Source organism: Nylanderia fulva, unplaced genomic scaffold (genome assembly GCF_048542155.1).
Source record: "Nylanderia fulva isolate GAGA-0341 unplaced genomic scaffold, ASM4854215v1 Scaffold11, whole genome shotgun sequence".
NCBI classification, from domain to species: Eukaryota; Metazoa; Arthropoda; class Insecta; order Hymenoptera; family Formicidae; genus Nylanderia; species Nylanderia fulva.
The window spans coordinates 557,151-572,720 of record NW_028189302.1 but is presented as its reverse complement, the minus strand read 5'-3'; the positions used below and the strand labels follow the sequence as shown (position 1 = coordinate 572,720).

Genomic DNA, 15,570 nt, shown 5'->3' with positions numbered 1-15,570 from the left:
TTACCGATGTAGGGAGATTGCGACAAGAAACCCCATTAGAAACTGGGGATTCAGTCCCCGAAAATCGATGCGATCATATCAATTCATAAGTGCAATATAATGGGTATACATGCATCAGATATCGTGCTAAAACCGTGATTCGGAATTTTGACCTTCGTCGAGATTCGCATTATCGGAAACATACTGCAGTGTATATACGCTCAGAATGATTTAATCCAATTTTAATAATCCGATCAACATTAAATGCAACGAGCATACAGGATATCGGCTGAAGTAATACAAATACGAATTTGATTATTCCATTAGCAACTAATTTCATTAAAAATAATTTTTTACTTTCTACTCTCATTGTCTCATTTATATACTTTATTAAACGTTTTACGATATATGTATATTTTTGACAACTAAAGTATCGATGAAAATCTTTTCAAACATAAATTCTCGATTTAATTCTCACTATACATTCTTGTAATTATATATATATATATATATATATATATATATATATAAAATTATTACAAAATAATTCGACAGTCTAAATAAATAATCTCAAGTTCTAAATAGATTCGAAAATTGTGGTATGTTACATATAAAATAATAAAATATAATTTCTGGATTATCTCGGTTTAATTTTACACATTTTTAAAAATTATATATATGCATATATAAAATTATTACAAAAATAATTCGACAGTCTAAATAAATTCAAGTTTTAACTAGATTCGAAAGTTGTGGTATGTTATGTAAAATAGTAAAATATAGTTTCCGGATTATATCCAGAGAACGCAGACAATAATTAACGCGAAATTCTATGATGTACTACTAGGTATTCTATTTGATAAGCTTGATTCATTCAACTGGTTACTTGCGTGCGCGCGCGTTGACTTCCGGGAGACAGAGATAGGGGTGTGTTGAGACATTGAGAAAATGATGAATTTTGAATGGCGAATCTACATGTAATGAAAGACCAGGTTTCCATTCGTGCGACGCTTCGCTAACCCGCGCGAGAGAAGCGCCGGGACTTGCTAGTTAACCACTTTGATATATGTAATTTTGCTTGACTCGTCTTTTGTGGACAAATTCTCGACATTATGTATGCGTAGGAGATGAAAGTACTCGCTTTTGGATATCGCAATTCTATTTAGGAAAAGATTATTACACTTGTATATTTATTTCAATTTTTAAGTTTAAATAATATCAATATCTGCGAACAAATAGTAATTTTATAACTTATTTTTGTAGCAATATATAATAGTTTTTAATACAGGGTATTTCATTTTAATTTTTTCCCAAGCAAATATTTCGAAAAATCTAAAATATATATACAAAAAAATATTTCGTACAAAAGTTATAAAATTTTGAGAAGAAAAAGAGATGGCGCTACTAATTTTTTTTAAAAGACGTTTTTCGAAGTCATTTATGTCTTTTTAAATGGAACACAGTTGTTTTTAAGAAAAAGCATATAATTTATAACTAGCAACTATAGTCTCTGAGCGAAGAACTGATTTATATAAAAAATTAGGATTAATATGACCTTAAAAAGCTTCTTTTAAGAAAAAATCAGTCATTTTCTTTTTTCCTCAAAATTTTACAACTACGAAATGTTTTTTCGTATCTATTATATTTCTCAAAATATTTAGGTACCTAAGGAAATTAAATAAAACTTTATATATAATATATAAAACATCAAATAATAAAATAAAATATATATAATTTTTTACATTTAAAACAAATTCAAATTTTTTTTAAAGACAATTTCATCAAATTTTAATTTTAACAGTCAAGATTGTCCTGATTTATCTAGATTAACAACCCTGTACAAATCTACAACATTATAAATCTTAGTAAGATATATCTTTTGAAATTATATCAAAATAAAAGAAGACTATTTTAAATTTAAGAAGACTATTTTAAATTTAAAATGCAATCTTAAATTAAATTGTTTTTCATCGTAGTATCGATTTTATGAAATGCACTCGTAATTTTCACACTACATTGTATGCGTGTCAGATATCGCAGCTGATATATCGGAAATTTGTCAGTTAAATTTCCAGTGATTTATTCCGCATATAACTATTACTCTTGGCGACGAAACGGAAAACATCAATTTTAACAGCTAAATGTAGGGCATGAATTATTTATCGATTCATTATATGAGTAGATTCATGACGAAATCCAGCGTGAGAAGGTATATATATATATATATTTATCACACGTACTTAATTAAAATATAACAATATTGGTCGTTTTTGTTGAATTTTTTAAAATAAAAATTAATAATTTTCATAAATTTAAGTGTCATAAAACTAACCGCAAATCTTAATTATGCATCGTGTGATCTGACAAGAAACAAACACGAGAAGATATCTTTTTTTCTTTCTGTCCATGTTCTATACATAGCTCAAGGGATAAGCCTGTCGTAATATTATGCAAAAAGGGTGATTTAAGGTTTATGCTTAAGTAGCTAAACTCATTTACGTGAATTCGCGACACTTTCAGATTTTTTACATACAACACCATCATATATAATGTAAACATCATTATATTCTACTCAAAAATTCCCCTTCCTCGTCAAAGTCTGATTACACATTTTTATTTTTTTTTTTGTTTTTAATTATTATTATTATGTTGCATATCGTTTAAGATATAAGTATGTCTTTTCTTATGATTACATGTTTTTATTATATATTCCACTCCCGTTTATTTAAAATAACTTAAAAATACTTAAAACTTAAAATAACTTAAAATTGCTTAAAATTTAAAATAACTTAAAATTACTTAAAACTTAAAATAGCTTAAAATTACTTAAGACTTAAAATAACTTAAAATTACTTAAGACTTAAAATAACTTAAAATTACTTAAAATTACTTAAAATTTTAAGTAGCTTAAAATTTAAAACATGTAACTTTTTCTGTGCAATAAATTAATATTAAATATATTATTAATATATATATATATATATATATATATATATATTATATATATATATGAATTTTGCCTTAAATAATAAATAAAGTATTATTTTTTTATCAATAAATCATTGAGCCTGTTGACTTTAAATCTTCCATTATTTATATACGCATATACATATAAACTATTTACGAAGAGCTCCGATCGCTCGGATAATCATTTTTTATCAATAATTAAATTTGTAGCGCGTGAGAGACAGAATCGAAAAAACCTATAAATACATGAAAAAATTATAAATATATATTTAGACGAAAATTTTAAATTTAAATAAAAAATACAGACTATTATGTTTTCTGGAAAACGTTAATAAATTTTGAACGGGAGAGCGCGTATAAGAAAAATATTTCTCTTTCAATTAACTATATAAACGACGATGTACGACATCGTGTTTAAGTACAATTTTGGTCATTTTCCTCTACTCTCTCTCTGTGGCAATATTATCTAAACGGAAATACGTAAACACGACGTGGTCGAATATCTCCTGTCTCGACGTAAATCGCAACGCTTTAATGAAATCCTGGAATGCTTCTCATTCTTGTTCAACGTCGTTTATTCTACGACGCAGCGTCAAAAATTCAGGATGTGTTATTAGAACCACTTTACATAAATATTCGTCATTTATATAAATAAATCTAAATACATAAAGCACACAAAATGTGACAATAAAAATATTGTTACTTATACAATTGCAACAAAAATATTTATCTGTTTTGAAAAAGAATTTCTCATATCAAATAAATATTTTCTTCACAGCAAATCACTATTAATTTCAAATAAATGATATATAAAAGAGTATTGAAATAAATATTTATTCACAGAAAAAACAGTATCCTTGAGAGAATGCAAATATGCCTTGATTCAAGTATATTTTATCCTTATAATAGCACCAAATATAAATAATTTTGGATAAAGGATAATTTATCCTTAAAACAAAGTGCAAAATATTTTTGGTTGAAGCTGAAATTTACTTATAAATATTGCAAGGACAAGTGACAAGTGTGCATCGGATATAAGCGGTACTTTCAAATAAATATAATAATTCTTAGTTCAAATGTGACTAAGTTTGTTTTTACCATATACGATTTTTGAAACAAGAATATATCTTAAGGATAAAATATACTTTACACAAACTTATTTATTATTAAGGCAAATGAAAATTTGTGATTACAAAGAGCATTCTATGCTTAAATCAATCAAATAGCGTTCAAGAATAAAAATATACTTGAATCAAGGATTCCTTTTTTTCTGTGTTTGAGTAATAAATTATTTTTTTCAGTATAGATTGCTCCAAAAACATCCTCCAAAGATTTCCACATTATTATCCTCAGCAGCATCATATTTTAACGAAACGTAGGGATTGAAATGTTCGCGATGCTAGAAACGCCAAGACAGATTAGAGAATAACGAATTCGTGAATATCTTAATTTCCAGCAATCCGACGTTATTGCGCGTATCTCCAACATTACTGCTATCCTTCGTAATCCTTACTTTCGTAAAGACGTCTTAATAACAAGGGTGCACTCACGAGTGCACGTCCTTATTTACGGTAATTAGGATGTAAGATAATAATTACGCATCGCACTTCTCGTATAATGAGAAATCCCGAATAAAGATAGGATCAAATTTAATGTGTGTACTTAAAAATCGAAGTCGAATTCAATAGTCGATTTATTTTATTTTCTAAGAATTTCTTCGAATAATATTCACGAGAAATAATAATTGCGACGTAATTGAATTTAGACCCAAGGAGAACAGAAATGTCAAAATGATGTCAAAATATGGTCATTTTAGTTTGTCAAAATGACATCAAATTGCATAATATTTTGATGTTATCTTGATGTTTACAATGGTAAAAAATTATTTTTTTGTAAAAATATTGTTAATAATAATGTTAATGACGTCTTATGTACCAATTTTGTCTTCATCTAAAGCCGAATATTGATTCTTCGATCAGCTGTTTTCCCGCCGCGGTTTCACGGAAATGTAAATATTTGGCGGATCATTGATGTACAGACAGCCGCGAAGTGCGAAGTGAATACACGGATGTAACCCTTCACCGTTCAATCCTCACTCTTATCACCTCGTAGCCAGAAACTGTCGGTCGGCGCACGGCTGGATTCTCCTCAGTCGGTTGAGACTCAAGACACGAACTCAATTCTGCGATCGCTGCGAGTATCCTACCTTACTTACGGAACAACGACCGCACTCAATCGCGTCGACCTCGCCGAACTCTGTACGGAGTGCCTTAACAGTTTCGCTATTGTTTCCATTATATGTTCTTCGACGAAGCTGAAAATTCAATTTTTCACACTTTTTTATTAGAAAAAATATTAATTATATATATATAACATTATATTTAAAATATATAATATAATATATATATTTGTACGGAGTGTCTTAACAGTTTCGCTATTGTTTCCATTATATGTTCTTCGACGAAGCTAAAAATTCAATTTTTCACACTTTTTTATTAGAAAAAATATTAATCATATATATAATATATATTTAAAATATATAATATAATATATATATTATACCTATATATTATATATATATATATATATATTAATATATTATATATTTATATATTTTTATATAGTATATATTATACATATATATATACATATATATGTGTAATATATATAAAATATATAATATAATATATATATAATCAAATATCAAATTACAATAAATCGAAAAGGCTCTGATAATGAATACAAACTCAATATGGATAAAAATTAATAATATCGTTAATAACCTGTAGCCTTTTTGTGAAAAACATCAAAGTTTGCACATTATAAATAGAAGCTAAAAGGTTTTATAATAGTATAGCATGAAAAAGAATATTCATATAATCTGGATATCTACTATAAAAATTCTACACAGATTATATGTACCAATTTTACACAAAATGAAATGAGAATTTTAATTAAAATAAATAATTAAAATAAAAAAGTTGGATCTTAAATATTGTAAAGAGGTATAGCGTAAAGTTGTTTTGCTTAGAAATAAAAAATGTGTATAAAACGTGACGAGAATTCTAGAACATCATGTATGTACATCGACTAAAGTGGAGGCTTATCGCTAGAATTAGATTCGCAAAGAGTAGAAAAACGTTGTTAGATCATTAAGTTAATTTGTTGGTTACTGCAATCCTGATATCATCTTCTTTAACATTTTTTTATACGTATGCAGATAGTATAATAGTGGATAAAAATGCATAGACAGATAAAAATAGACGAGATATTTTCAGTTTTGCTTTTTGAAATAGCGAGAGAATAATATCTGCCATAAGGAAAGTATATCAGACATCAAGAAATAGTTTAAACTTTGATTATAAAATTTAGAAAACTCTGTCTAGACACATTTATTGTTCTTCAATATATTGGTTAATGTAAACATAGATTAAAAATAAAATTAGTTAAACTATAAAAAGATGATGGTTTAAACATTGTTCACTAAATCTATAGAATAAATCGTTGCAATAGTTTGTAATAAATTTATTCTAATTTTTAAAAATTTTATTTTATATATATAACTATTCATATTCTTAAAAACTTATTATTAAAAACGTTAAATATTTTTCATAATACTTTGTGAAGGAAAAATTTTATTAAGGTAAGCGAATAAAAGGAGTATATTTTAAAATATATCAGACATATTAAGGAAAGAAGAAATCGTGTTGTAAGACCGAGACCAAATAATTTTGAAATCTAGAATGAGAGAGTTTATGCAAGATTTTGATTAATTTTAATTCATTATTTAAAAAATTTATTATTAAAAAAGAGAAATAAAAATTTGTATATTATTTATATCTTTGTATTTGTGTGCCATAAAAATTTGAAGCAATTTTTGAGACAAAATATTTTAATAAACAAAGAAATGTTTTTATAAAAAATATAAATTTTACAAATATAAAAATTATTATATTAATTTTTATTTTTTTATAACCCAATCCTTTTTTTTTAGTTTCTAGTGGTTTGATATGCTAATATCTTTTTATCTTTAATGTTCTCGATTTTCAATTTATGCCGTTCTAGAAAATATTGTTCCTGAATTTAAATTAAGCTTAATTTTGCTTTAATTGAGTTTAATTTTGGTTAGTTTAACAACGTTTTGTTTGCATTGCGTCTGCACCGCAAGTAAACAATAGCTAAACTTAAGTTTAACTAAGGTTTGATTGATTTATTTTCAACCTATATTGGAAAATCGAATAAAATATTAAACGGTTTAAAGAACGTTTTGTTAAGTCATTATTGAAAACCCGGTTTTAAGAAACAAAAAAAAACGTGGACACGAATATTAATATATAATATTTAAATTTAATATATAATATTTAAATAAGAACCAAAAATATTCGATACCAGATTTACCACTTGTTTAACCGAATTAAATGTTTAACTATCAATCTGGCCTATTTATTTAACAAAAAAAAACCTAGATCGGTGAAAGAAAATAAAATTGCCGAGATTCTCAAACGCACATCCAATTTGAGAAAAAAGGAAGGATAAAGAGAAACGCTCGTTAACGAATCTTCGCGCCTGATATACTCGATATATCCGATGTGTAACATTTCATTTGGATTTCATCGCGATCGATTCAGCAGCATTCGCTCAGAATTTGGAGCATACGAGTGCATGTAGACGAACGTGAACTGCATCATGACGGATGAATAAATCACGATCGCGAGCAGAACCGTCGCATCTGCCCGGCAGTATTTAAATATGACGGATCAGTTTGTGCACGCGCATTTTTCCTCCTCGCATATACGACTAATTTTTTAAAACGGCATAAAAGGCGCATTTAAAATGCAAAATTTCGTGACATTATTTAAAGCAAGAATATTTCTTCCTGCCATGTGTCATATCTCTTCTGCTACGTATAAACGGATTTTAGATACACCAAAGAAAATAATGAAATATTTTGAAGGATTTATTTCAACATTTTTGTTCACATTTTTATTTTAATGTTAAGAAATGTTTCGTTAAACTGATAATTTAACGGAAAATAAACCCAGTTTATGGTATTCTTATTTTTCGATTATATGTATACGTTGAGGACAGATCAATTTAACCTTAGTTAAAGTTAAGTTAGTAATAGTTTGCTCATTGACGTAGACGTGACGCAAACAATACGTCAATAAACTAATCAATTAAACTTAATTAAAACCAAATTAAACTTAATTTAAATTCAGAAGATGTTTTTTAGGAAAGCGTAAATTGAAAATTGAGAAATTAGAAGTGGAAATAAATATTAGGGCACAAACTCGAAATTAAAACTAAAAAAGGATTAATTATAAAAATAAAAAGTAATGTAATATATTTTAATTTCTATAAAATGTATATTTGTTTTTTTACAAAAAAGTATTTTTTATTTAAAATATCGTGTTTCTTTTCAGTAAAAAGATAATATGATCAAATTTTTGCTAACATTTTTTTAAATATCATTATTGCATACAAATACAAAGATTTAATATAAAGATTTCTATTTCTCTATTTTATAATAATTATAAATTTGAAATTAATTAAAAATAATTTTTTCTCTTCTTAATATGTCTTATATATTTTAAGATACCCTTATAAAATATTTTTATCACTTACTTCAATAAATTCTTTATTAAGCATTAAGAAAAATATATTTATATATAGTATAAATAATAATATTTTTAGGAATGAGAATAAAACAAACTATCGTAATGACTTTCGTAAATTTATTAAACAATATTCAAAATCTTAAGTTTAATCTACATTTTACACTAATCCATGTATCAAAAAACAATAAAATATGTTCAGACACAGAGTTAAAAGTTAAAACTATTATTGACATAAATTGGTCCTAAGTCAAAGATAAATTTTAACTACGTCTCAAAAAATAAAATTTCATATACACTTCTTCTCCATCTCTCTTTCACAATTTACCAACAGCAAGTTCTTGTAACAAAAGGAATTCGTTCTACATCGAACTAGCTCCTAGCAACAGGATAACGAGTGTAACTCGTACTTGTGTTACTTGAAACCGAATGTCGTACTTAGATGCTTGTTCAGGAAATTCAGCCGTAACGAGCAAACGTTTGTCCTTGACAAAAAACAAAGTTTCCAGAAATTAGAAAGTTTTATCCGCGAGAAAGTGGAGAGGGAGAAAGACTTTGGGGACTTGAGGTGGTATGTATACGTAGTTAAAGGTATACATACATTCTCGGTGGCTTAAACTCCCGTGGTTCGTTCGCCAGATAAACGCGAGGACGTTTATCCGGCCGCAAGTAAATTCTCTAATCGAGACTGCGTTTGGATTAAAATTCTCCCACTCCGAATATAACCTCGCTCGATCTCGCGGCGATAAATCGATCGCGAATTTTTTTTTTTTTACACGTTTTTCCTCCACGCAGGGATTTTTTTCTCCTCGCGTGAATTCGCGCCGTATATAAGTCGACTGATGAATGGTTCCTCGTAAAAAACAAAACGGGGACCCGAACGATAACCCGTTTATATCGTCACGTCGACTTTCCGCGTACACGTGCTCGCATATACATGCATACGAATCCTACAGGCACACTCGATGGAATTTTATTACGCGTAGATTTAACGAACGAGATGAGGTTTGCGTGTAACTCGCGTATTTCTTGAATGAATGTTCCCAGGTAGAAGACTGACTAAATTTTTTAATATAAATAGACTATCATCAAAGAATGGTTGGTATTGAATTTGATGAGGTTCGGTGAAAGTGTTCATTTTTTATAAAATTAAAAATTTTTCAAAAATGACTTTTGTTGCTCTAACTTTTATAAATTTTAAGATATGGGAATATATTTTTTTACATGAGATTGACGTTATTTTGACGTTTAATGACGTCAGTTTGCTTACTTGGATTATTTTGCTTTCTCATAGAGGAAGCTTTGTTTTAGTGAAAAAAATTTTTTTTAGATTTTTATACCAATGTGTTTAGAATGTTCCAAAATATCGAAAAAACATTTTTTAAAAATGGGTATGTATGTATGGATGTATATACGCACACCCACATTTGTGTGCTTTCTTTATACCCCAAAAATTATTTTACTTGGAGCGCTCTAATTTGGCATACAAGTAAAGTAAAATAACAGTTTTATATATATTTACTTTAATTTCACAAGAAAATTCACAAAGTATTTCATTTTTTATAAAAGTTTGAATTTCTTTTTAAATGTCCGTGGTTGCTTTAATTTTCGTAAATTTTAAAATATCTTGATAAATTTTTTAATATAAATAGACTATCATTAAAGAATGGTTGATATTGAATTTGATGAGATTCGGTGAAAGGGTTCATTTTTTATAAAATTAAAAATTTTTCAAAAATGACTTTTGTTGCTCTAACTTTTATAAATTTTAAGATATGGGAATATATTTTTTTATATGAATAGACTATCATTTAAGAAGGGTGGTATTGAGTTTGGCAATGATCCGTGAAAGAGTTTATTTTTTATAAAATTTAAAATTTTTAAGAATTTTTCTTTTTTTTTGACGCAAATTGTTCGCGCACTTTTCCTTTTCCGAAAATTCCACTTAGATTGACAAAATTTCACGAATACACACACACACACACACACGCGCGCGCGCGCGCGCACACACACACACATATATATATATATATCATCTATATATATATATATATATATATATATATATATATCATCTATATATATATATATATATATATATATATATATATATATGTAACGTGATACTGTCTCCAGAAACTGCGCTCAATTTTAAATCGAATTACTTACTTGTGAATTAATTATTATTTGCACGATTTATGGAAATATCTATAATTTGTAGACCTAATTTTCCCGTGAAAATGAGTTTACTCTGTATTAAAAAATAATATTTTATTTTCCTCAAAGAATTCACATGGAATTGGTACAGAATTTTATTGTCACAAATGGTTATAATCCGTAGATCAATTTTAATTCGCTCGTGAATTAATTAATTTATTCTTTATTAAAAAATATTTTATTTTCCTTAAAAAATTTGTACAGAATTATATTACAAATTTCTCTCTACAATCTTTTATTAAGATTCTCTCTTTCTCAGCAATATTTTTTTAATACTTTTGCGTATTAAGCTTTCTGCGTTAAATAATGAACTGCGAGATGATCCAATATTAAATATATAAAAGATAAAAGTAAAAACTAAGATAATAAAAAACGAGTGCAATATAAAATATAGGACAAACAAAAATAAAAAATATCTCTGACTTGTCATATATATAGGATTAGCTACTCTTCGTGCATCACTTTTAGTGCATCTCTATTAGCGGTTTAAATCTGTAAAAGTGATTAAATTAATTATGAAAACAAATAATAAATGAGGAATTTGCCGATAATAATAGAGTTTGGAGAGGTGTAATTCACGTCTCTGAAATATAAGTTTATACACCGATATAAAATGTGTGTGTGTATCGTTGTGAGACTTAAATGTAACCATAAATGAAGCATTTTAGTATAAAAATAGTTTTCTTTATTATAAACGATAAATCGATTTTTTTGCGTTTTTCATCATTGTAGGATTTGATTTAGTGCCTTTGTGTCAATTCGCGTTGTTAGTTAAAATCTCGAGCGTTTCTCTCATTTTTTTCAAAAACGCATAGCTCTCTCTCATCGGAGAGAAAACGCAATTTTCAAACAATACCTCTCACACAAATCTAGACGTAAACGATCAGTGTATTTCTATGTTCATTTTATACATTTATTTTATACGTCCATTTTACGTACTGGAAAAATGCGCAAGAAGTGACTAGACATGGTATATCAAGTTTGATATACATTTAATAATTCGAATTAAATTTGATAATAAAGTTTCAAATTTATAGGATTCAAATAATACTCATAAAAAATATTTCATATGTTGTAATTGCAAAATAACCGAATTTGAAAAAGTTATATTAGAATTTTAGATCGAGTACTTACATAAACTCAAAATAATTATAAGTACTTATAAATACAAAATACTTATAAGTACTTATAAGTATTTAAAATACTTTCTATCGTAAAGAATCGAATTTTTTACGAGTAGTACTCAAACTCTAAAATAAAAAATTTATTTATGATACTTTTTATACACCTAGTTATATTCTATTTATCTTATCCACACTTTCTCCAAAGTATGAATAAGTATTCGAATATATCTGATTCAAATTCGAATGTATTTGAAGTATCCCTCTTGTTTTTGAAAATATTAATTTCGTCCAAGTTCGAGTCTATTTAAAAGTACTATTTTTTCGAAATAATGATAAAAAGTTTGAAACTAAATTCGAAAATAATTATAAGATATACTTCCATCTTATTCACACATATATTTATCTGTCTTCACTTTCTCTTAAATACTTATAAAAGATTCAAACATGCTTGATCCAAGTTTAAAAGTACTTGAAAGTACTGCTTTTACTTGCTGAGATACTTATAGAAAGTTCAAAACTATCTCGTCCAATTTATTTGAAAATATTGATTTTTAAAGAATCAACAAAGAGATGGAAACAAATATTTATCTATCTTTACTTTTTCCTAAATACTTATATAAAATTTTTTTTTTAGATTTTCATAGACAGTTCAAACCTATCTTGTCCAGATTTGAGTCTACTTAAAAGTATTTTTTTCTTTATTTTTTTTTTTTTTTAAATAATTATAGAAAGCTGGAAATTATGCGAACAAATTCAAACCTACTCGTAAAAAATTGTTTATATATAAACATATATAACAATATAAAATTTTATAGAAATATATAAAACTCTGTATTGGCGAAAAAAACGTCCACCGCGGTAAGAAAGGCGCTACTGAAGCAAAACAAATATGGCCGCCGCGAATATACAACAACAACAGTTTTAAGTGTAAAAATAAATATTTTAATGAAAAAGAAGTCATTGCGACTAGACACACTCTGTAATTATACAAAAACTACGCCTTCATCAAAGAATATGATCAAAGACCAGAATGTTATAAATTCTGGCATAATTATTATATGTGCGGTGTAACTATGAAAAGTCAAGAAAGAATATATTTATATTCCTTATGTCTACAAATAAGTGCCTTGACATCAGAATCTCATGTGATCACTGGAACTAAAGTCACTAAATAAACAAAGTACCGCAATCATCCGCTATTTTAACACCAACACGCGGATCGTTCAAATTAAATATTTGCATGAATGTATTTTGAGAATAAAAGAGTGCAGTTTTCTAACCTGAAAACTACACCTAATGTTTACGTTACAAAAGTGTGCATTATGTATGTACACTCTTTGACGCGATTTTGACGCCAAATCTTATACATTGAGTATTATAGATTGCGGTGTTTTGTTTATCTAGTGATTTTAACTGAAACATTATTAATTAATTTTTCAAATTATAATAAGAGAACGTTAGATATATGTATATTCGCGGCGACCATTTATGATAGTTCACGCGACCGCCACTAGTGTCGCATTGAATTTGTAAGTCCCGAATAAGCGTTGTATAAAATTATATATAATTATATAATAGTCATATAAAAATTACATAGAATTACGCATAGCTTATACAGAATTTTATATATTTCTGTATAATTTTATATCGTTTTACCCGATTATAAATGAGTTTTTTCAGCAAGTACGTGTAAGAAACTGAATCCCATCGCTACATGTGACATATAGAAACGAAATCCTATATTCCGCGTTTAACCAGTTAACGGAAACGTGTTTCGTTAGAGACATACGAGCTTGGCGCCGAAAATAGAGTTAGTTTTACCGACATATTGGCCGTTATGTGCACGGAACGTGACGAAAGTTCCTTCGCAGCCTTCGCGTCCGGCTCTCGCGAAAATCGCCCTGTGTGGAAGGGCCGCGGAATCAGCGTTCTTGAATATCAATCTGACGAACCGGAAATGTAATATCCGTTACGCATCTCGTGAATGTCAGCGGATACTCGAAGAGCGAGAGAGTAAAGTTACGACAATATATATATCTCGCGTATATATGTTTTCTGCTTCGCCAAAGAGAGAGAGAGAGAGAGAGAAATTCCGCTTTATGCAGAGAGCATAATTTATATTTTTGTATTTCGCAAAAATAGATATCACAGATAATGGCGTATCTAATATTTATCCGACTGGAAGAAAAATTCTTTTACTCTATTTCTCGCTAAAAAGTCATTTTATTTTCAAACAAGCATATATGCGTTGCATATATAATAATACATATTGCGATAAAATATTATAATGATATATTTTTGTCGCTCTCCTCTTTATTCTCTACTGTTCAAAAGAGATTTCTGGAAATACTGCGTCGAAACAAAGCGTATAATTTTATACTTTCTATATTTTCGTTCTTCCCTTTTACAAGTTCAAATGCGAAATACGCTAAACTTATGCCCGGAATTTATCTCACTATGCGAGAATCAACACGGCAAAAAGAGCAGCTCTTTTTCTGTCGCGTTGAGAATGCAAGAAGAATGGCAGCTGCTTCGAATACTTTCCATGATCTCCATAGATGTTACTAAGATATATGAAATTGCGAGAGATTGGAAAGAATCCGAAAAAATCAGAAAAAGTCAAACTACGATATAATAACGTTCAACATGTGCCATTAAATCATGAATAGAATAGATGAATAATTAAATTTATAATAAATTATAACAAATAATAAGAATTCTGTATGATGTTGTACAACAAGAGATTACATTATAAATTTATATATATATATACATATATATATATAATTTCTTCTAAATTATATATACATATAATGTATGAATTAGAAAAACGTTTTTTCAGAATTTTCCTTAATATTTTTGACATATCATAAATTTTAGTATTAATTTAATATTTAAATAAATTACAAAAATGAACAATTAAAAAGAGAAATAGAAAGAGGTCATGTTCTTGATTCAAGTTGGAGTGTTTAAAGTAGATATCGCTTTATTTACATTTAATAATCGCTTCTATTTGCTGCAGTTTAATTGTATGCGCGAACGTACCCTTATTGATTTACATATGTTTTATTTATACATATTTTATTAATATTGTATTTTGTTATATCCCGAAACACGGATTATTAGCATTATAATAATAAAATGTAAAAAATAAACTCGACGCAGACGTCCATTTGCAAAAATGTTCGTCCCCTCTAACGTTACATTTTTAATGACGTTTGAATTCTCTTTCGCAAGTTTTGCGCGAAGCAGAAACGATAAAAAAATGCTTTTCGCGCCCTTATCAACTTATTACATGCTTCAAATCGTTTTTCTCAGTCGATCTTACTTTCCCGTAACTTTTCCGTCGATCTTTTTGCGCTCGGCAAAAGTCTTCGTCGTAATTTCATAATATTTAGCTGCATTTCAGAGATTTTACGAGCTTACGCATTTTTAAGCGCCAGGAAAGAGCATATTAATCGCCATTTACGTAAATGTTCGGGATATATGCTGTTCTATCAACAGGCGGAGAGTTTTACGCTGTAAATGGGTGGAATATGTATTTTCTCTCTTTCCTCGTCTCTCTTCGCTACGAGAATAAATTATCCATTTCCATAAACAAACACATCTCTCATCCATTCGTCCGTTTTCCATCACTTCCGAAAGTGGTTTGAAATCATTCTATGATT

General features: G+C 27.8%; 1 protein-coding gene across 6 annotated transcripts in view; it reads left to right on the top strand.

Moving 5' to 3' along the window:
- nrm (neuromusculin) overlaps window positions 1-15,570 on the top strand; it is a 267,044-nt gene that overhangs the window by 27,597 nt on the left and 223,877 nt on the right. The window lies entirely within an intron of this gene.